This window comes from Nothobranchius furzeri, chromosome 9 (assembly GCF_043380555.1).
Source record: "Nothobranchius furzeri strain GRZ-AD chromosome 9, NfurGRZ-RIMD1, whole genome shotgun sequence".
Taxonomy (NCBI): domain Eukaryota; kingdom Metazoa; phylum Chordata; class Actinopteri; order Cyprinodontiformes; family Nothobranchiidae; genus Nothobranchius; species Nothobranchius furzeri.
The window spans coordinates 6,170,122-6,192,655 of NC_091749.1; positions in this window are offsets into that span (position 1 = coordinate 6,170,122).

The window sequence follows — 22,534 nt, forward strand, 5'->3', positions numbered from 1 at the left end:
ATTGATCCTGATTTCTATCTCATTCACAGATTCCCCGACCCCATTCTCAAATATCAGATCGGTGATGAAATAGAATTTAGATTTTTAGCGCCTCTGGCCTATCTGTTAGGTTTCAACGCGGGTGAGTGGTTGACGCCTGAAGGTACTTCAGGCCTCGATGAACCGATCAAATCGGCGCCTCACCCACCCGATTTAACAGGCGGTCTATATCAATTTTACTGCTACACGGATGTCGTGACCGAGCAGTTGGTCGGCGACGTCTTTGCGCCTTTATTACGTACGGTGAAAGTTGAAGGGACCTTCGGTCACACGGTCACTCATGTGTTTAATCCTGTGGATTACATCAGCGTTTCTACGAATCATATAGAAAGCATTCATATCGAAATAAAATCTGATCAGAATGAGCCGATTCACTTCTTATACGGAAAAACAACGGTGAGGCTTCATTTCAGGCCCGCACATCAGAGAAATACAATAATATAACGCTCGTGAAACAGGGTGAGAGAGTCAGTTACGCTCGTACGTCTTGCAAACATGATTTATCACCTGCAGAGAAACGATCCCAACCGTTTAATCAATTATTACGTCACTCAGGCCGGTCATGGTTTACCAGGTTTTAGCGGTGTTCCTTATATGTACGGACGTGGCTTTGGATCGATATTTTCAAGACTGTTTCGATTCATATCACCTTTTGTTAAAAAAGGATTTGCTCTGGCTAAACCGCATCTCAAAAAGGCCGCTACAGGAATCGTGTCAGATGTGTTGACGAGAGCCGTCGGTAAAATCAATGACCCTAATGCCCAAGAGGGGTCAGGCCTCATGGTTCTGTCGAGGCGTGTTCGCAAAAGACCCCCCGGCAGGCGTTTAAAGACATCTACATCACGAAGCGACCGGCGCATCAAAGCTCCAGTTACAAAACGCAAGCAAAAGAGGAAGAAGTCTCGTCAGACGGACTCTGATATTTTTTAATCATGTCACTGCTCCACAGCAAATCGTCAGAATGTACGCTGAGTGAACTGGATCTCTTCACCGTACCCATGACGCAGTTGTCTATCGAAGATAAGATCTACAGCGAAATTTTACCCATAGCGGCCCTGACGGACGGCGGGCCTGTAGAATTTTTTGTCCCCGGAGATGGAGAAAAATATTTGGATTTAAACGACACTCTTCTATTTTTGCGGGTGAAAATTACAAACGATGACGGCAGCCCGCTAGATGATGGTGCTGCCACCGGTCTGATTAATTACCCGATAAACACGATTTTCTCACAATGTGACGTGGTTCTCGGCGATCGTCTGATTTCACAGTCCAGCGCCACGCACCCCTACAGAGCGATCATCGAAACCCTGCTGAACTTTTCTGAAGCGAGTTTGAATTCTCAATTCAGCGCGGGATTGTTCTTCAAAGACACCGCAGGCGCGCACGATTCCACCGTTGTAATTAACGGACGCAATTTAGGCCTTAATCAACGAGCGACTTTTACAGAAAACTCCAGAGAAGTGGATCTGATAGGACCCCTGCATTCTGATATATTTTTCTGTGAAAGACTTCTTTTAAATTCTGTCGATCTCAGAATTAAACTGACACTCACGTGTGATGCTTTTTGCCTGATGGGGGCGCGTGATTCCACCTACAAGCTGAAACTGCTGGGTGCATCGCTTTTTGTGAAGAAAGTTAATATTTCACCCGCCGTACGTTTGGGTCACGAGTCTGCTTTACTAAAAGCAAACGCCATGTACCCGCTCTCACGCGTGACCGTCAAAACTTATTCCATTCCACAAAATTCGAGGATATGTAATCTGGAGAACCTCTTTCTCGGCGCCATTCCTAAATATATCGTCTTAGGATTAGTGGATCACGAAGCTTACACAGGACGAAGAGATCTTTCGCCTTTTAATTTTCGCCACATGAATGTGGAATATCTGGCGTTGTCCAGAGACGGAAAACAGATTCCATCGAAAGCCTTCCAACCTACTTTTTACCAGGGAAGATCGGTCAGAGAATTTTATAATCTGTTTACCGCCACTTCAAGACAATTGAAAGATTTGCCTCTATCGATTAATAGGTTGGAATATCAACAGGGGTATACACTCTTTGCCTTTAATCTGAACACAGCGGATGACTCGGAGGCGCTTTCAACCGTTTCCACCGGCAACCTGAGGATGGAGATGCGCTTTGGAGAACCTCTGAGAGCCACGGCTACACTCATTGTGTATGCGTGTTACGACTCCATTCTGGAGATAAACTCAAAGAGAGAGGTATTGGTGGATTATTATTAATGGATAATCACGAATTGGACGGCATATTATCGAACCTGCTGGGAGATTATTTTGGTGGCGTGTACGCGTCTGATCAGCTGTCTACCGTCCCAAAAAACATTCGACTACCGGCCTACTTTGTGGTAAACACTCATCCTGTCCATTTACCCGGTGAACACTGGTTGGCGCTAGCTGTGGAACAAAATGGCCTCGGGACATTTTTTGACTCTTACGGTCTATCGCCTGAATTTAAATATTACCCTGAAAACATCCTGAATTTTCTAACAGAACGTTGTTCACGAATACAATATCAGGATCGTCAGCTACAGAGTTTTGCATCCGACCGTTGTGGCCAGCATTGTGTTTTTTTCCTGTGTCATAAGGCTTGTGGACTTTCTCTGAAACAAATTCTGTCTAAATATCATAAAAATGTAGATAAAAATGATGCTATGGTTTATCATTTTGTTAAAAAAATTTCAAATTGTATCAAACGTCATGATGTATACTTCACACAGGTGAATTGTACTCTTGAAATGTTTAAAGAATGTCACGGACTGTGAAATTTGTTTTGAATAAAGTTTTATTGAACAAACAAGAGAGTTAAGGTGTAAAGCTGATCCATTTCTTCATAGTGGGGACATCGCTCCAGCTTGGTGAAAAAATGATATTTCTCCTCGGTTTTTTCTTTTTTTTTCTTCAAAACACCGTCTTCAGAATCCGGAAGCACAACCCCTCCATTCCTGAGTTGCGTAATCTGACGTTTCGCTAGCGGATTGGACACGATAGATAAGGGCACATTTTTTTCTACTAGAGTTTTTAGGAAAGGAGTCCAACCCGTCGGTTCTGATTGTGGATGTTTTTTTAACGGGTTGCTGATGCTTTTAATCAAGTCAAGGATGTGTGATCCTTTCTGCACATCGCCTTTATATTTAAATTCCCCCGTCGGAGTCCAGTTTAATCGTGTCATTTTCAGCAGGTACTCGGCGTTTTTTCTTCCGCGTACAGGAAGATTCTGTAGCGTTTCATTAATGAGTGTGTCAGCCGCTGTTTCTACAGCTGACGTAGGCTCAGCCGTCACAGTGGGCGGTTCAGTGGGAGGTGCACTTTCGTGTAATCCGCTTCTCAACAACTTTAAATAACGCTGTAGCAGCGCATTGTATTTTTTAATTTTCTCATACGGCGTTAATCCCGTCTCCTGCATAATTAATTTCATTTCAGAGTCAAGATTCTCTTCAGCCACGTCCCGTATCGTAGGTTTAACAAGATGACGTAATTGTTGGGGGGTGACCATAAACATTTTTTGAGAAGCCATCGTTTATTTCCTAATTAAGCCACCTATCAGTTCACCTATCAAAGGCGCAGCGGCTGCTAAGAGTATGGGTAGAAATCCGCCTTTCTGGCCGACTAAAAGCTTCTTTTTTTTAAAAAAGGCTAGTTTTGTTATGAGTCAACTGTCTGAGCACCGTTCTGCTTTTAGACAACTTTTGAAATTGACGCGGCGACAGACGTATATTTCCTTTGATCACGTTTAAAGCTATCTCGCACAAAGCCTTCAGAACGTCCTCGGAGCACCCTTTTAAAAACTCCTGACGTTGGCGAGACTTCATACGTGACAAAGCACGTAGAATCTTGGCGTTGCGTTTTATCCGGGCTGACATGGCTCTGTTTTAGACAAATACACCGCAGTGAGCTGATCCGGAAGTAAACCCGTACGGAGACGGAAAGATTCTGGCGTTTCCGCTTTTAAATCCACAATTAAATAACCGTACGGTTCTGACGTAGCGTCTTGAAAACTCTCCATGAAATATCTTTTTTGGGTAGGATATATTTAAATTGCTAAAACATTGATTTGCAATTTGTCTCGAGGGTTTTTAAACAAAATCAAATAATTGGTGTTTAAGCTGATGGAACGACTATGTTTTCCTTGATGAAAAACATTTTGAGTGATTAAAATGACGCTCATATTTCTGTGATGTCTCAGCTGGGTAAATAATTTTAGCACTCCAGGATGGCTGGACGTTTGAGACATCATGTCATCCAAGATCACCAAGTGGTTTTGACCCGATGGAAATAAATCATCATCCTCGAATGAAAGCGGGAGACCTTGAATGAATCTAATACTTTTATTACAAAGATCATCATACATAGGTTGATAAGATGTAAAAAAACACACGATGTTTTTTGGCATTTCAGTTAAACATTGCATACAATTTTCCAAAATACTTTTTACAAAAAAGGTTTTTCCACAGCCTGACGGACCAGCAATTTGTGCACTGAATGGAGATTTTAGTCTAGCGTCAAAATCAGTTTCCATTTTTAATACCCAAATGGTTCTGTACTGCCGTCAGCAAATAACCTCCGCTTATCAAAAATCACACGAAACCTTTTCACAAATGAAACATTCGAGAGAGTGAGGCCTTTTTTATCCCTCTTGACGATCTCCTGCCGAGTTTGCAAAAATCTCCCCCTTTCTCCAGCGATGTAGCCCTCCACCAGCAGCGCCAAGCTGTCAAAATTGATGTGATCAGATGAAATGAATGACTGTGTGATACCCTTAGCCTTTATCACCACCTGCTGGCGGTCCCGGGTTTTGTAAGCATACGTTTTTGGACCGGCTGAAACAAATTCCGTGATGGAATCGCCGTGCAGTTCATCGGTTAAATCCCCCAGCAGCGGTCCTGTTGGTAAAACACACTCATTCTCTTTGACAGAATAAATTATAGAATCTGTATCGTAATAAATGACGCGATTTCCCAGTTTGTTCAACGCATTTAATAATTTCAATCTGGCATAAGTTGTGGTGAAAGCGGCGATAAATATGTTGTTGCTTCTGCCAGGAGTCGTTAGGCATTTTTCTGTCAAACTGTGCTGCACCAGAACGGCTCCTGAAGTGACAAAGCTGAAGAATTTAACTTTGTATTTCCCTGAAAACAGAATGTGAAAAAATTCATCAGGTTTTTGAACAAATGTGGTTTGTACAAGATCATCTCTTTGGCCAAACTTTCCCCAGAGTGAATTGAGACATAATTTTGAAATGGCACGCTTAGCAGGATTGTGTTGAATCTTAGACTCATCTAATTGTATTCCCTAATGAAGCTCGTAGTCCTGAATGTATTTTCTTTTCGACTCAGCGTCAATCAATCCTTCAGGAAAACCAGACGCTTGCTGTTTTTGTTTGAGAAACGTGTTAATGTAACCTGAAAACACATCTTTACAGCTTTTCTCAAAATCCCAGACTTCAATCATTTTCACCAGACGGTAACCTGACTCCAAAGTGTAATTGAACTCTACACTCACCCAAACGCCCGTCAAAGCACGTTGAGACGCACTGTGTGAACAAGAATCAGATTGATTATTCATTTCAGCGCATGTACGACATAATGTAAAAACAAGTTTACCTTTGGATGTTTTAAAAGGCAGAACAGGGAAAAACAGTTTTCTGGGTGGCAAAACGACAGCTTTAATCAAGCCAAAATAGTGACTTGGATCTCTGAAATTTTTAACATGAATTTTGGGATGGCCTATGGGATAAGTCTGTGTGGCGTTTACATAAGGGTACAGACTCGTAAAATCCACATAGTGGATTTTTTCACCGCTCTGAGCCGAATGCCTCAGCCGAACCGGACAAGTTCTGCCTCCATACAGGGCTTCACGAGGTGAGAGAGGAGCTGGCGGTGGGTCAAATCTTGAGACAAACTGTTTCACGTCCGGATCAGTTTTTACCATCTCCTGCCAATCATGTTCCCAAATGACATTCATTTTTAATCGATGCACAGTTTCCAACGACTGAAGCTTTTCGACGGTTTTGTCATAAATTTCACCAAAAGTGATTTTTCTCAGAGGACATATGGATGACTGTAAGAAACATTTTGGACAGCCGTGGAAAAAACAACCCATATACTCAAACCCTTGTTCGACGCCTGAAATCACAGCATATCCGTCGAGATAAAAATCTCCCACTTTATACTCCCCCAAAGCGTGTTGAATGTCTACATTTTGACTGCGTGAAACCCATTCCAGCCACACGATGCTTGAACTTGAAAATTGTTTTTGTTGCGGTCGATAGCCGAGCGGACAAGGAATGGCCAATGTGTCTGGTTTTAGGAATTTTGATCTAAACACGCGCATGCAAGCTGAAGCGATCGTGACAGATTTCAGCGGGTCGATACCTGTTTCATTAAAAAACTCCTCTCTGAAAATACCGCATGCTTTACGCAGAATTTCCACATCGTTTCTACAATAAAACACGGCCTCCTTCCTGAAATCAAACAGCTGCTGTTTAGACACATCGGTGTACCATTCTAAAAATATTTTTTTATGCTCCGGAGACATTTGTTCAAACCCATAATGGCTGACATCTGGATAAGGCCCTTTATAATTCAGATGTTCAAGCGATGAAAATCTGTGAGGAAAATAACCTTTAGTTTTATCTGTAAAGCCCAAAGCAGCTGGAAGGTTGGCTAATTTCATCATGAGAAAACTTAAGGAATCTATGAATCTCAACCCGAAATCTGGATCGTGAAAACTCAGGATTTTACAGCCTTGCATGAGTATATTTTTGGGAACAATTTTTAATTGACACATAGCTCTCAAAATTATATAAGCATCAAATCCACGCGCATTGTGTGCAACAAATGTATAATTGCTGAATTTAGGACGACGCATCTGCATAATAAAATCTTTAATGCAATCTAAACCAAATTTCTCCCAAACGTCGCCTGAATCGGATTTTGCACAGATTAAAAAAGGTGTATGCACACCGTTCTGATCCGTAAACGTTTCAGTGTCGTAATAAATAACCTTTTCCGTTAAACCGTCATCTTTTTTTTCAAGCTGAATAAAACAGCGATGATCATCCGTGACCACCGACTGTTTGCAAACGATGCATTTGGTCGCTGAGCAAACGTGCTGTGAACCATTTCCACCCATGGCGATGTAATAAGTTTGTTTACAAATGGTGCATTTTTTAAACATTTCGCAAGGAGAAACTAACCTGTTTGCTTGAGGCCTTAAAACAGGTGTTTTGTGAGTTTGAAAACATATTACATTTTGGCATATTCGATTACAATCAGAACATGTGATGAGAGACGTTTCTGTTCGTTTGCATAAATCGGTATTACATACGCGACAGAACCATTTACAATGATGTCCGTTCATGTTATTATAAGGAGAAAAGCACCATGAACAAAAATATTTGGCTCCTAAGAAACCTTTAATATTTTTTATGCCGTAATAATGTTGATTCAGTAGCAAAATGAACAACGGATTTGACCGATCGCTAAAATCTGTTTCAAATTTAGAAATGATTCTGTCGGATCTGTAAAAAATGATTATTTTTCTTTGAACAATATTTTCAAATCGAATCACGTCGCTAAATGAAACGGTTGATTGCTCCTGAAGCCCTGCCTGTTGATGAATATTTTTAGCCACATTCAATAATTCTGTATCTCTCGCTGAGGGATTTAACAGTCCGGCTATGCTTAGCGCAAAACACAACGGCTGAGTGGCCTCTGGAGGGCAAATGAGATGGTTTCGTTTTTTATTGACTAATTCGTGATCCAGAATGGTTTCGATTTTTCATTTCCCACCGCCGGAAGGATTATTTATCACTTGCAGTCTGAAATTAAATTCGTTGTCGGCCTCTAATGCTTCATTTGATTGGACTAACAGATCCAGTAAATACTGAAGCTGATTTAACATATTTGATCCGTCATAATTAAAATTAACGTGGTGCGTCATGTGCAAAGTATTAATTTCAAACTGGACTCTATCGTTGGGACGCGCGATCTGGCTTCCTCTTTCAGCAAACCTGTTTAATATTTCCATCAGATTAATATAAAACTCGGCTGGGTCGTTGATTGCTTGAAAAGACACTCTCTCTCTAATTTCACGCTGGTTAAAAGCTGCGTTTACGCTCCCTCCGATCTGTCGGTGTTCTATTTGTTTCAAAATTTCATCTACAGCTTGTGGAGATGGGTCATCTGAATTTGCTAGTATTTGATCGATCTCGTTTACGCGCTGCTGGTGTTCTATTTGTCTCAAAATTTCGTTTATTGCTTCTGATGAAGGCTCATCTGAATTTGCTAGTATTTGATCGACCTCGTTTGAAACGGCTTGGGATGCTAAAATATCGTCTAAGATCTCACTATCTGAAGCTAATTCATCTACTTCACTCAGTCCGCTTACATCAAACCAGTCAGTTAACACCAAATTATCGGCCTCCTCCACTGAGGGATTTTGGCTGGCTAAAATTCTATCTAACATTTCATCATCAACTACGTTTAATTCATCATCAACTACGTTTAATTCATCATCTACTTCAAACAAATCTGAAAGGTCATCAACCAATTTTCACTCATGATACAAAAGACATTAAAAACCTACTAAAAATGAAGAAAAAAAATCTGTGTCGTCCTTACAAAGTGAGCACTTGTTGGACCACATCCACCAGGCCAGAATTCACTTGCAGGAGCAGGTAGCCAAGCTTTATTCTGTTTAATCTCTGCAATGGCGTAAATATGCCCCGCTTCTTCTTCTTCAACCGTTTTTCTGATGAAAAAATAAATAAAAATAAATAAAATGAACGAGCTTTTAATAAATTATATATAAATTTAACTTACTCTGTACAGGTGCAGGAGGTGGTGCGTTCTCTTCGTCGGTCGTGGGTTGTTCTGAAAGGATAAAAAACATCATCTTTTTTACTTCAAAATTTAATATACTCTGCGGAGCGGTTTTGTGAAACAGCTTACCGGCTGGCTGCTCAGGAGCACGTTCAGCGGTTTCAGAGTCGCTGTCGGATTGTTCTGAAAGAATAAAAACAAGGAAAAATATGAACGAATCATCTTTGAAGTAAATAACCACCTTTTTATATATATCTTACCCTGTGCAGGAGAAGGGGGAGGAGGAGGAGGAGGTGTGGGCGGAGATATTGAAGCGGCTGTCGGATGTTGTTCTGAAAGGATAAAAACAACGGTAAATGTGAACGAGTCATCTTTGACTTATTAATCAGTTGTTTTTTTTTATCGTTACCATCCGTCTGCGCATGAGAAGGGGTTGGAGGTGGTGGGGGCTGAGATATTGGGGGTGCGTAGGCCGTCGGCCGTTGCTCTGGAGAATAAAAACGATAAATATGAACGACACATCTCTGACTTATTAATCGCTATTTTGTAATCACTTACCAGCTTCGAGGATCGTCTGTGGCGTGATGTTCCTGTAACGAACAGCTTTCGCATTCGCGTGTGATCTGACGGTCTGGCTGGGCTGATACGAATGTAAGACGGTTCGGCTGGTGGATGGAGGCGTGGTTGGGTAAAAGTTATCACTTCCGGGGTAAGGTTGAACCCCCTCCTTTTCTGTAAAATGAGATATTTCTCAGCTGAAGAAAAGAACGTTACGTATATATTTATAAAATCCACTCACTCAGATTGTCGACCGCACGATTAATTTTAGACAAATCATCGAGGGGAAAAGGTACCGGAGTTTTACAAGTTAATTCCTCAATAGGAATTTCTTCCCACTCCCCGTCCGATATGACAATAGCGTCTGAAAATAAAGATGTTAAACCAGAAAGAGAAAAAAAAGATTTGCGTCTTAAGTTAAAAACTTACCCGTCATCTTAGCTTGTTACACCTCAAATCACGACTCCGAAAATGCGTTTTACATTTTATACAGCTGTTTAAAAAAATCTTGAATAGAAAACGGTTGCGATTGGTCGAAAAAAAATGTTTATAAACAATACATAGTCATTTGCTTTGTTGTATAGGTAGACAAATGTCTGAATGGGTGTTTAGAGTTGTGTGTGTGTGTGTGTGTGTGTGTGTGTGTGTGTGTGTGTGTGTGTGTGTGAGTGCGTGTGTGCGTGCGTGCGTGCGTGCGTGTGTGTGTGTGTGTGTGTGTTTAACTCGTATCCATTGCTTCTTCAAAACTCCCAGGAGCAGAAATAAAAAAACCTTTACGATCCAAAAAATAATACCGGACCGGTTTTGTACCGGACATTTCTTCCTGAAATCGCTCATGTTTCCTTAATAATGGATAAAATGTAGCAGCTCCTTCACTCGTGTGTAAATCCGTTTACGACATGCATGTGCCTTAGTTTAACTATTCTGAGAGGTATGACATTAAAGGTTTGACCAGAGGTACGTCTGCTCTGAGACTTTACTAATCCACCCCTCCCAAAAAACAAACCTCATAAACAGCTTTTTATTTATTTCAGCTGTTATAGGTCCTACAAAAAAGGATCAAATCTTTTCTCTGAGGCAGGAAGCAATGTGTGTGTGTGTGTGTGTGTGTGTGTGTGTGTGTGTGTGTGTGTGTGTGTGTGTGTGTGTGTGTGTGTGTGTGTGACAGTGAAAACAAAAAGTCACAAAATGTGACACTAAAGGCAGGAGGCGATGGTTAAGCTTTCACTGCTGATGATGACGAACCAAAGATGCTGTTCACCTAAATAGCTCTTTGAAACAATAGCAAGTCATTTGCTTTTGTGAATTGTTTCCATGCCGACTTGGTTAAAATGAGCTCTAAGATAGATGAACCAGATCTTTGTTCACCAACTTTCCCGCCACTCTTTCAATTCACCCCACCTGCAAAAAAGTAAGTAATTTGCTTTTGCGTGTTGTTTCCGTGACGACTTGGTTCAGCCAGTTCTTTGTTTTACAACTTTCCCGCCACCTGCAAAAAAAAGGAAGTCAATTGCTTTGTCAGAAGTCGCTGGTCGTGCAAAATTGTTTAGAATGAGCTTTAAGAAAGCTCAACAGATCTTTGTTGACCAACTTCCAGGCACTCTTTCAAACAAATCCACCTGCAGAACAATACAGAGTCATTTGCTTTGTGAGTTGTCGATTAAAAGCGTCACGCTGAGGTAAGGATCAACTTTTATTCTTATAGGCTTGAGTATGCAGGGTGCTTTACAATAGAACCATAAATGGTTTAGGATAGTAAACCATTGATTTTGTGAAGTGAGAGAAATGTATGAATGGTGTTTAGAGTTGGTAACCTACATTCTTTACTTGTCTTAGAGAGAGTCAGACATTTTCTGAAAGGGGGAAGTGCTTTAAGTGTGTGTGTGTGTGTGTGTGTGTGTGTGTGTGTGTGTGTGTGTGTGTGTGTGTGTGTGTGTGTGTGTGTGTGTGTGTGTGTGTGTGTGTGTGTGTGTGTGTGTGTGTGTGTGTGTGTGTGCTTACAGCCATTAATTTGATGTGCTGCTGGACAGAGAGTTTTACACAATAGTTTTAGTTCTTGTCAAAAAGTGTCAGTGAGCTGCATGTAATTATTTACACATTTAAACACAAAGTTTAAGACTGAACATACGAGATCCAACGTGAACATCTACCAGATGGCTGAGTAAATCAAAGAGAGTATTAATGACATAGACAATGTGTCACTCTGAAGAGTTTGTGTGTGTGTGTGTGTGTGTGTGTGTGTGTGTGTGTGTGTGTGTGTGTGTGTGTGTGTTTACAGCCTCTGATGATTCACCCTGATGTGCTGCTGGACAGAGAGTTTTACACAATAGTTTTAGTTCTGGTCAAAAAGTGTCAGTGAGCTGCATGTAAATATTTACACATTTAAACACAAAGTTTAAGACTGAACATACAAAATCCAAATATCTAATATTTGGGAGAAAAGCACTTTGTGAACATCTGCCAGATGGCTGAGTCTCGAGACCTGCAACCATTTCATAAGTACTTGACCAGCGTGTGGGGCTGTCATTCACAACAGTTAGGCCGCACTCATCCACTGTCAGTGAGCCATGTCATGTTTGATATAAAAAGTCCATGAGTTTAGACTGATATGGTGTGCCAGTAAGGGCTGGTAAATGCATTATAATGACTGCAGCGTCAGACTGATGTGGTTCTGCTCACTGGTGAGGCTGGCCTTCTTTTTCTTGCATTTCAGCATTTGCAGTACAATTTAGATGACAAAACTTTCTGTGTGTTGAATTTAGGTGATGAACATATCTGAGAGGTAAGACATTCCTCTTCCTCGTGGCTTGGTGCTTCACGCATCTCCTCGTGGTTCATCATTTTTTCTTAGAGCTCGGCTTTTCAGCATTCGGACACGATCTGAGCTTTTAAAGAGTTATCCACTAAAGGATTACACTCAGAAGGGAGGGGGCTGTGAGAACCACTGAGCAACACAATAAGAAACTTCACGCGCCATTACACACATTAGCCTATGACGTGGGGGATCATGGACATCTGGACGCTCAACAATACACCATTGATGATGCGGCGTGGGGGGTCTAGGCCATCTGGACGATCAACAATACACATGTCCATTTGATTAATGATACGGAAGTGGGGGCAAAGATTGAACAATACACCTGTCCATTTGATTAATGATAGGAAAGGGGGGCAAGGTCAAGGGTCAAAATGAACAATAGGAGTGAAAGGTCTAAAAGGTCAAAGAACAATAGACCTGTCAAAAAGTTTGACGAAAGGTATCTTATTATGTCTCTCTGACTTGAACATGTTGTAGGGATCAAAGGAACAGCGCTAGGCTGGTTTAAATCCTACCTGTCTGATAGATTTCATTTAGTAAAAGTACATGACAAATCTTCTTCATACTCCAGGGTGGAGTACCACAGGGTTCAGTGCTTGGGCCAATTCTTTTTACTATATATATGCTCCCAATTGGTAAAATCATTAGACAGCATGGGATAAACTTCCACTGTTATGCTGACGATACTCAGTTATATCTATCAATCAACACTAATGAACCTAATCGGTTAGTTAGATTACAGGCTTGTCTTGAAGACATAAAAAAATTGGATGACTCTTAACTTCTTGCTTTTAAATCAAGAAAAGACAGAAGTTCTCATCTTTGGACCAGAAATCCAGAAAAGGAAATTGCTTAGTCAATCACCTGACCTGAATGGCATTAAATTAGTCTCAGAGAACAAAGTAAGGAACCTTGGTGTTATCTTTGACCATGACATGTCATTCAAGTCCCAAGTTAAACAGGTTTGTAGGATTTCCCTTTTCCACCTTCGGAATATTGCTAAGATTAGAAGCATCCTTTCCAGGAGTGATGCTGAAAAACTACTTCATGCATTTATTACATCAAGACTGGATTACTGTAATTCATTACTCTCAGGAAGTCCACAGAATGTAGTTAAAAGTCTTCAGCTTGTCCAAAATGCTGCAGCTAGAGTTCTGATGAGAATTAAAAAGAGAGATCATATCTCTCCTGTCTTAGCTTCCCTACATTGGCTACCTGTTAAATTCAGAATAGATTTTAAGATCCTTCTTCTCACATATAAAGCTCTTAATAATCAAGCTCCATCATACATCAGTGATCTGATTGTTCCATACGTTCCTAACCGAGCACTTCACTCTCAGACTGCAGGTCTACTGGTGGTTCCCAGAATATCTAAAATTAGGATTGGAGGCAGATCTTTTAGTTATGCAGCGACATGAATGACCTCATATTTGTGATCCAAAGGTCACACTTCCCCAGCTAAGTCAGCTGGGTCAAGCTGTAACTTTTGTTCCACAGATTATCCATCACAGGAGACGACAGTCCGCTAAACACCATCTTTTATCTGTCTGCTGTTCCGTCCCAAGATGAAGGACACTTCAAGATTTTAAAACAATAATTTTAATAAACTCTTTTTACTGTTTATTACAATCATATAATAATCATCATAAATAATCATCATAGTTCAGTATAAATGTATCTAATTACTGAAATGACTTATTATTCTTTGGGTTAATAATAATTATTATTCATGATAATCAGTAATGTGTGATCAGTAACCAGAAGGTCATACGCACATGTACGCATCATGCAGGACTGAATCCAGAGTAAAGGTAACTTGCTCTCACATGTCTTTGCTCCATAACGACAAGCTTTCTGACACAGAGAGGGCATGTTCTGAGGTTCTGTTAAAACCAAATCTCCGCAGCTCAAGTTCAGCGTGTGTTCACAGCGTGTGTTGTCAGGAACTGGAACCATTCAGGGAGCTCTTGTTGAGTCTGGACCCACCAGAACCACATCTGTGTAACGGGCCATCCTGGATTTGTGGGCTGCTGCTTGAATCCCTTTGTGTTGATGCTAGCTTATCAAACATTTAAGGAGCAACATGGACCCCTACATCTGCAGTTCACTGAATAAGAACAGATTTATCCATTGATGTCATAAGCATGAAGTTTAGCAACAGTGCATCACTGTCGTCATCCATATTTGACAAAATGCTACTGAAAATAGTCATTAAAAATTTCCTGCTAACAATAAAAGACAATTCCACTTCTTCATTTTGCAGACAGTATCGTTATGTTGCTTATAGACAGATGATCCGATGGATACATGGCATCATTGGGCGACACATCCACAAACCTCTGCCATCTTGTGTGGTGAACGCCATCAGAGCAGCCTTCCCAGATGAAGCTGGACACCACTAAAGGCTTCCAGTGGCCTAGTCTGGACTAGCGTGGCTCAGAAACTACTTTGTACATAATCCAACAGGAAAATGTTAGTGTTTGCTGCTTGTAATCCACTCTGACTTGAAACAAACATTAAATTATGTCATTCCTGATCTTGGTCATTGCAAAACATCTTTTGACTGACAAAGTTTTTACAAATTGTAAAGTTTGTTACGGCCTCACTGGCAGTCTAGCTGTAGGGGTGGGGAAGCACAACAGAGTGAAATGAGAATATAAAAGGTGGCTGTAGGAGCCAAAAATGAGGATTTTTTTGTGTTAGTGTGTATTGGGAGAGGGTGTGTCACTGGCTGCGTCCTTGAGCTACTTATCTTCACCTGTCGCCTGTTGAGCACAGACTGATGGCAGGAAGGATGATGGCGGGGTGAGCTTGGGTGAAAGAATTTCGTTGACCGTTTACCTGAATACTGCGTAATCATGTGTGCTGATCCATTATCATCTTGCAAGTTTGATGTGGAATGAATAAATAAGACGCAAATGCAGTTGAAAGTCGTAGCGCATCATTGAACCCACGCTGAGCCTGACTGATGGAAAATGCTTGGAACCTGCTGCAAACATCGCGTTTATCTAGTGAAAAATAAGCAGTCTGAGTAAAATAATGAGGTGTTAAGTGATGGTATGAATGTTTTATTTTACAAAAGGTTTATATATATATACAAGTTTATACAAAATGTTAAAACAACTCCCTCTTGTTAAATGATAGAGTGTAAACACACTAACCTACATTTAAATATGAAAACTGTTAAAGCAAAAACAAAATGGCCCACAGCTCAATAACTACAAACAAACTAAACTACAAATGACAAACTAAAGAACTACAATCTAGATCAATTACTACATTTCAGTCACAGCTAAGGAGATCACCAGATTCGGTCTGTGTCTTCCTGAGTGGCTCTGCTTAATTATGCCCGAGGTGAAGGCTGGTTGCTGATCGGGTGACGTAGCACCGCTGCTGCTGCTCCTAGGTGTGGCTCTCGCTCTGGTGATGAACCGGCTGGGAGGAGGAGTGGGACTGGAGCTGTGACTGGGGCTGAATGGCAGGGAAACGGGAGAAAACAGCAGCAGCATGACCGGAGGGCTGGAGCAAACCTACAGAGACCGTAACAAGTTCTAAAAGTACATTTGGAAATTTTACTCGACTCTGCAAATTATCCACACAAAAAAAAACTTAAGTCAATACATTGAATTTAAAATCTACCCATTTTGAAAACCTTGACATCCTGATGTGCTGCCCAACAGCCTCATGCTTTTCTACTCTGTCACACAGAGCTGCCAGGGGTCCAGGATCTGCAGCCCTCATTGTAGTTACTGAGGAGCTCAGTAGCTGAGGGTTCTTGTTGTGGGCCTCCTGTAGCCTGCTGAGTAGTACTGTGGCATACTCTGTAATCAAAATAACATTTACCAGAAGTTTGGTTTATCTTTGACTGGCTGCAGTCTATCCACCTTTTTTAAAGCGTGGATAGTGCGCTGCACGTCTGTCCACACCAGCCTTGGTTCTGGCCATGTCGCTGTTGCCATTCATGAAGATGTTATGATGAAAAGCAGCCAGCAGAAATAGAGAAACAGGAAAAAAATATGGTCACACACACACTCAATAATACTTGCCTAGTGTACATGCCCAGGTACGAGAACCCTGTTTGCTGTGGAGCAAATTTCAGGATCAGGGAGTGGAATGCTTGGAGTGAATATGTCTGACGCTGTGGTGACGGCTGTCTGACATCTTTCACAAACAACGGCTGGCATGCTACTTGTTCCAGTTTAACTGCTGCACTTGATCCTGTCGGACACACATAATTATTTAACTTCTCCTAGGATGTGTCCACCTGGATTTAGCCATTGTTTGTGGAGACGAGATGGAAACACTTGTGTTCCATGTTTGTGAACGTCTTGTGCTTGGTTCACCAGTGACTTCCACTTCGCTTCCATTAAATCTAGATTTGCATCGGGTGTGGATGCTGTTGTCCAGTAGAGGTGGTTAATAATGGACTGCTTCCACAATGCCAAATCCTCACAACCGCTCTCTCTGTTGACAGTGTCCAGTTTCTTGGCCAGACCTGGAAAAGTTATATGTTTTTAACCATTTCTTCAGGGAACTTCATGTGGGTCTGGAAGAAGTCCTTGACGGAAATCCTTGATTGTCTGTAGTCCTCCGGTTGTTCTCCTGTCTGCTCTGGCAGGTCTGTGAACACCAGTTGTACCTCATGCTGCAGGCCTGAAGGTCCAAAACCATCTCCTTCAGGGTCTTGTTGTCTTGAGAGAGTCAGGTCATTCCCTCTGTCAGAGAAGACATGGACTCCTTCGAGGAAGTGTTCTCAATAGCAAGCCGTTCTACCTGGCTAAATTTCAGAGACTGTCACAGATTCTGGAATTCTTTGGGCAGAATAGCAGGTGGAGACGTCCCTCAAATCCCAAAAGCCTTTTATGCCTTGAATCCAGTATTTGAATGTTATCCTGACCGGGAGACGAGACCACCTCTGGAGTTTCTCGAGGTCGGCTTCTCTTGGTCTCGTGTGTGTCAGAGTCAGCTGCTGATTTTTCGGCCCCATGACAAAACTGTCAAAAACTTGGTCAATGTCATTTTGTAGACTCTCTAAAATTTCTCCATTGTCCTCCAGATTGTTGGAGTATGTGTTTAATTATTCTTACTGGATCATTTACTTTGTCAGTAAATCAATTAGGCAAAATGCATCTTGTTTTTTGATGACAAGCTGCCATCTGCTTTAAACATAGCTGTGAATCTACGTGTGCTCGACCGTTAGCACATGCTCTGCCCTCAGGGCAATTTAACTTCATTCTCAAAATTGGATAATAAAAAAATTGGTGTTAATAGTTAGGTACTGAGAAAGTTATTATTCATTCCTCAGTAGGTACTTGGGAGAAAGCTTAACTTTACTATAGAGAACACAAATTTAGTAATGGTTAAGTACCGAGTAAGTAATGATTCATTCCTCCTCTGTTCCTAGAATAACTACCCATAAGTCTCTAAATAAGATTAGTGAATGTTTTAACTAGTAATTACTAGGGGTGTAATGGTTCACGGGGGTTATTTGAACCGTTTCGGTCCGGGCAGTTTGGTTCGGTCCACCTGCGTACCGTTTCGGTTTATTTATTCCGTTAAATAATGAATTTTTCACACATTTGCGTGATTTAAGTGATGCGGATTAAAGTTTCCCGGCGAGTTTCCGCACGGACGCTGTATTGAATGACACATGATAGCTGCACACGCCCGATATCCGTTCAAAAAATGTGATCTGCAACGTCTGATCAACATCTTTCAGAGAGGATCAAACCAGTTGGCTGTCGCTGCTGCTGTGGAGTCTGTAGAGACTCTGAATGGAGCGTCGTGTCTCCTCTCCCTCCCTTCTCTCACACCGAGCAGGCATGCAGCAGCAAACGTGTAAACAAACATGTCTGCTGAACTTCTCCACTGTGACAACTGATGCAAAGTTTTCATCTTACAACAAAAACACGGCGCGGAGGAAGCTCGTTATTTAATACGAGTTGTAAAGAAGAAACTCTGGGCAGTGTGAGGCGAGTTAAGAAATAAAAACACGTCAAACACAACACTCGTCTCGTCTGTATGAGAGTGAGCTGCCCAAATCATAGACATGAACACGTAGACGCCCCATTGGGTGCTGGAGAGTGTAACAGTGTCGCCACCATGTTGGATGGGTCTCCTCACTCTCCGAAGTCAATGCAGAGTGAACAACTATGCCCGTTTCTGTGCATCCTACGTTTACAACAACCAGCATACTATTGAAACAGATCATGTGGGATTATTAGTGACTTTTCTAGCCCACCTGATAGGATTTTATATTTACTTTTATTTAATTATATTTATATTTTATTTCTAATGCCGTACCTTGTGTCTGATAAAACATGTTTTTTAGTTGGGTAAGCACCTTCTTCAGTAGAAATGAATGAACTGGGGGGCTAATCTATCTATAATGGTGGTCGGCCATTACGGCATCTCCAATAGACAGCGCCAGTCCACAGGGCATCTACGTATACATGTCTGTGGAGCAAATAACCTGTGAAATAATTAAATACATCATGCTAGATCAGCAGCCTGTGATGACACCTGGTTCTGCTCACTATAGGAGCCGCTTCAGATATTAAATACATAAATAAATCAAATAATAATATATTGAAAATTCCTCAAACCAAGCCCTTCAAAACACTGAATTTAACTAAATACGAGTTTAGCATACCGTTATACCCCTAGTAAGTTCTGGTTAACTATCCATTAGTCCCTAAATTTTTCCTTCTCTGTTGTTTAGATAATTTAACATTTGTCCCTAAATAAAACTGGTGGATGTTTTTTTTCAGTAAGTACCCATTAGTCCCTAGTTCATTAATCATTTACTATCTCCTAAGTCATTCCCAAGTAACAAAGCACAAGTGTGACCAATAATTCTTGTCAGTCTTTAAACATCTGTTATTGGAAACTCTTGACCTAGTTTTGGCAAGGCTCAGAAAGCTCCCCTCCTTGTCAGCGTTAGATGATGCCATGATAGCTGCAACTAGTTTGTACTATTTTGGATTACAATGTACCTGCTAAATAAAATACTTGAATTGAATTGACTACTCAAGTGCCAATTGTTGATTTGCACAAAGATATTGAGCTTCCACAATTTGCTGTTCTGCTGTAGAATCACCCACAGCCCCCATGGGTGTGACGCCTATGAACAGGCCACCTGTCCATCACATGTGGAAATGTTTGAGTGGAGGCAAAGAGAAGAATTGAAGGGTTCTGGTCCAAAGAAATTAAAAAAACTTGTTACCAGATGTTGAACATGATTTTGTGATGTCATTTGAATACCAACAATCCACATATAAGCTGGGATCCATGGCTGGTGCTTCTTTTTAGATTACATGATCAGTGAACACTAGTGTTTATATTTGAATGGTTGAATCCAAGTAGGATATGATTTTAGGGTATGTTACCATGGTGATGTAGCCAAGCTCAGACTATAAGTCCAGAAAAACTGTTCAGTTGCTTGTAAACAGACAAGCCATTAAAAGGTCCTGTTGACCAAGACAACTTGAATTACCCTGAGCTGATTACAGTTCCTCATACAGAATTTCATCTATCAGAACATCATGGACATCCACTGGGACTTCTTGACACAGTTGCTCGTTAAAGGCCAGAGCAATGGTGTAAGGCTTTCCTTTAGGGTGTTGGCTGCAGCGCTCCAGGTAGGTGTCGTAGAAACCCTTTCCTCGTCCAAGACGTCTTCCTACCAGGTCGAAACCCAAACCTGGCATCAGTATCAGGTCCAGACCCCCTGGACATAGAGAACAAACAGTGTTGGATGTTTACTAGCCCCGTCCTGTTCAATTTAAACTAGTAGCCTGTTTTTCCTAACCCATAGTAGGGAAATTCATTCGTTACAGCACACATAGAGAAAACACCCCTCCCTGGACTTCCACCTTACCGTGATGGAGGGGTTGGAGTGTCCCCATGAACCTAGGAGCTAATGTCACTTACACACTAGCATTGTCTCCATTCTACTACGCGCATAACATGGACAGAAAAGTGCTCCGATGTCTTCCTGGATTGCTGGATTACATAACACTTTGAAGCAAACAATGAAATGTTTCTACACTTATGGTCTGATTATGGTCTTGATATAAAATTTTGAATGTCATGCTTACAATCATAGGTAAAAGGTCATCGGCCACAACAACTGTAGTTCAGACTACTCATCCTTTTTTCCTTGGAGAGGGTGTTTGAGAGTGTTCCTTCTGGTGACTCATTCGTACTGCTGGGGGACTTTTGACACTCATGTGGGCAATGACAGTGAGACCTGGACGCGTGTGGTTGAGAGGAATGGCCCCCTTGATGTAAATCCGAGTAGTGTTTTGTTATTGGACATCTGTGCTCATTGTGGAATTGTCATGGCTCGAGGTAAGTGCCTAACCCAAGACATGCAGAATCATCACACAAGTCCAAAGCAGTAAAGTAAAAATGTCTTTATTATAAACGGTAACTGAAAACCGCAACAGGGAAGTCCTGTGCTGAGGAGCCAAGACGGCTCGAGTCTCTGAAGTGTTCAGGTTTAATGATGAGGGGAAGAGAAGCCGGGAAGGACGCTGAGCAGAGGGTGAGATTTCGTAGGAGTGAGGCAGCAGAGGGAAGTCCGAGCAGGAACGGCAGAGGAGGACGAGACGTGTTGAATAATTCCAGAAGTGAAGACAGCGAGGGTGAGAAGATGACGAGGTGATCCTGAGCGAGACAACCAGGTGGAAGGGATAATCCAAATCCAAATCCGAAAATACAATCCAAGGTCGATAATCCAAAAGTTGAAGGCGAGTCAAAACACGAGTTAACAAATTTCAAGGTTTCAGAATCGAGTGGCTGGTGCTACCTGAACTGGTACAATCATCTGGCAAAATGAAGTGTCTCCATCCTCCTTTTAAACCCGCGTTCCTGATTAGGGAATTGTCTGCAGGTGTAGTTCCCTCTGCTCCCCACCTGCGGAGTATGAACTCTGATTCTGGTGGGAGGAGATGGTGGGACTCACCTCTGCTCAGGGACATGACAGGATTGTCCATAATGATTACCATGTTCAAGCATAAAGTTGTCCATTTGTGCTCTTGGCACCAGGATGACTTTGGCCGCAGTCCCATGATTGCCTCTGTTGTCATTTCTTTTTATCTGTAGCTGCATGTCTTGGGCACTGGGGTGAAGACGGGGTGGAGCTGTCAACGGACTACTACCTGGTGGGGAGTTGGCTTTGATGGCTCGGCTCTCAAAAGCGGTGTCATGACCAATCACAAGCTTGCATTTTCCATCTTGTCGGACGGGTGTTTAGAAAAGAGAGCTCGACTCCGCCTGTCTTTGCGAGGGCTCTCCAGCAGGCTCGCAACGACGCATAATGCCATTGGGTGTCCCTGACCCGATGCAGACAGAGAAGTATTAATTAGGCTTCAGAGTGCTGGGATGTTAAGTCTCTCAGCTGATAGAATAAAGGAGCTACTGAGGAAAAATGGACCATGGAAACAGATCGGCTGTCATCTCTGCTCTGCTGATCAGATGAAAAGAAGTTCTGCCAACAGATCCAAGGTTTTCTGTCGGGCAATATTAAAATACGTGGGTTATGTGTCCGATGTGTTTTACCAACACGCATCATGTTTTCATAATTACAGTTCACTCGGTAAAACTGGAGAATCTAGCCATAGTTGAAAGCAGGAACAGAGAACACGTCATGACAAAAACACTCACACCAAACTTTAAAATTTTAAACAAATTTTATAAATTAATCTATCAAAAAAAGCCTTTTCAGGGGCAATCTTTGTCTTTTTTCTGACCCAGAGTCCAGTCGGGTCTGGTTCTGAAATGGGGATTTATAGCCAGAGCCCCGTGCCCCACCTAGTCCTATCCACCAACACAGAAAGTTTTAGTGGAGCGCAGCACCGACTGTCACCCCGGAGGCTCCAGCGAGGGTTTACATGGTGATCTAGTCCTTAGTTACACTCGCCGCGCTAAGTAACGAATAACGATCCTTTTTAAATTCCAGTAAAAACAATCCAGAACATTCCTGATTTTGGCTAACTAACTCATTATTGCGTGTGCTCGTTACCACAATAACAACAGAGTTGTTTGAAAAAGTCTATTAAGTAAACAATGAACAGAAAATAAATCAAGCACAGTTAGCTCAGTTGAACTAGGATTGCCAATCCCCAAAAAACAAATAAGGGACACCTCACTGGTGTAGCGTGAGGAAGTAGGGGTTTTTCTGTGACAAAGGTTGTATTTGCCCGACTGGGTCGAAGCTGGGTCACCAGCAACTTTCACCCACAGATAAAGACCTGAGCCGCCAGCGAGTCTACACG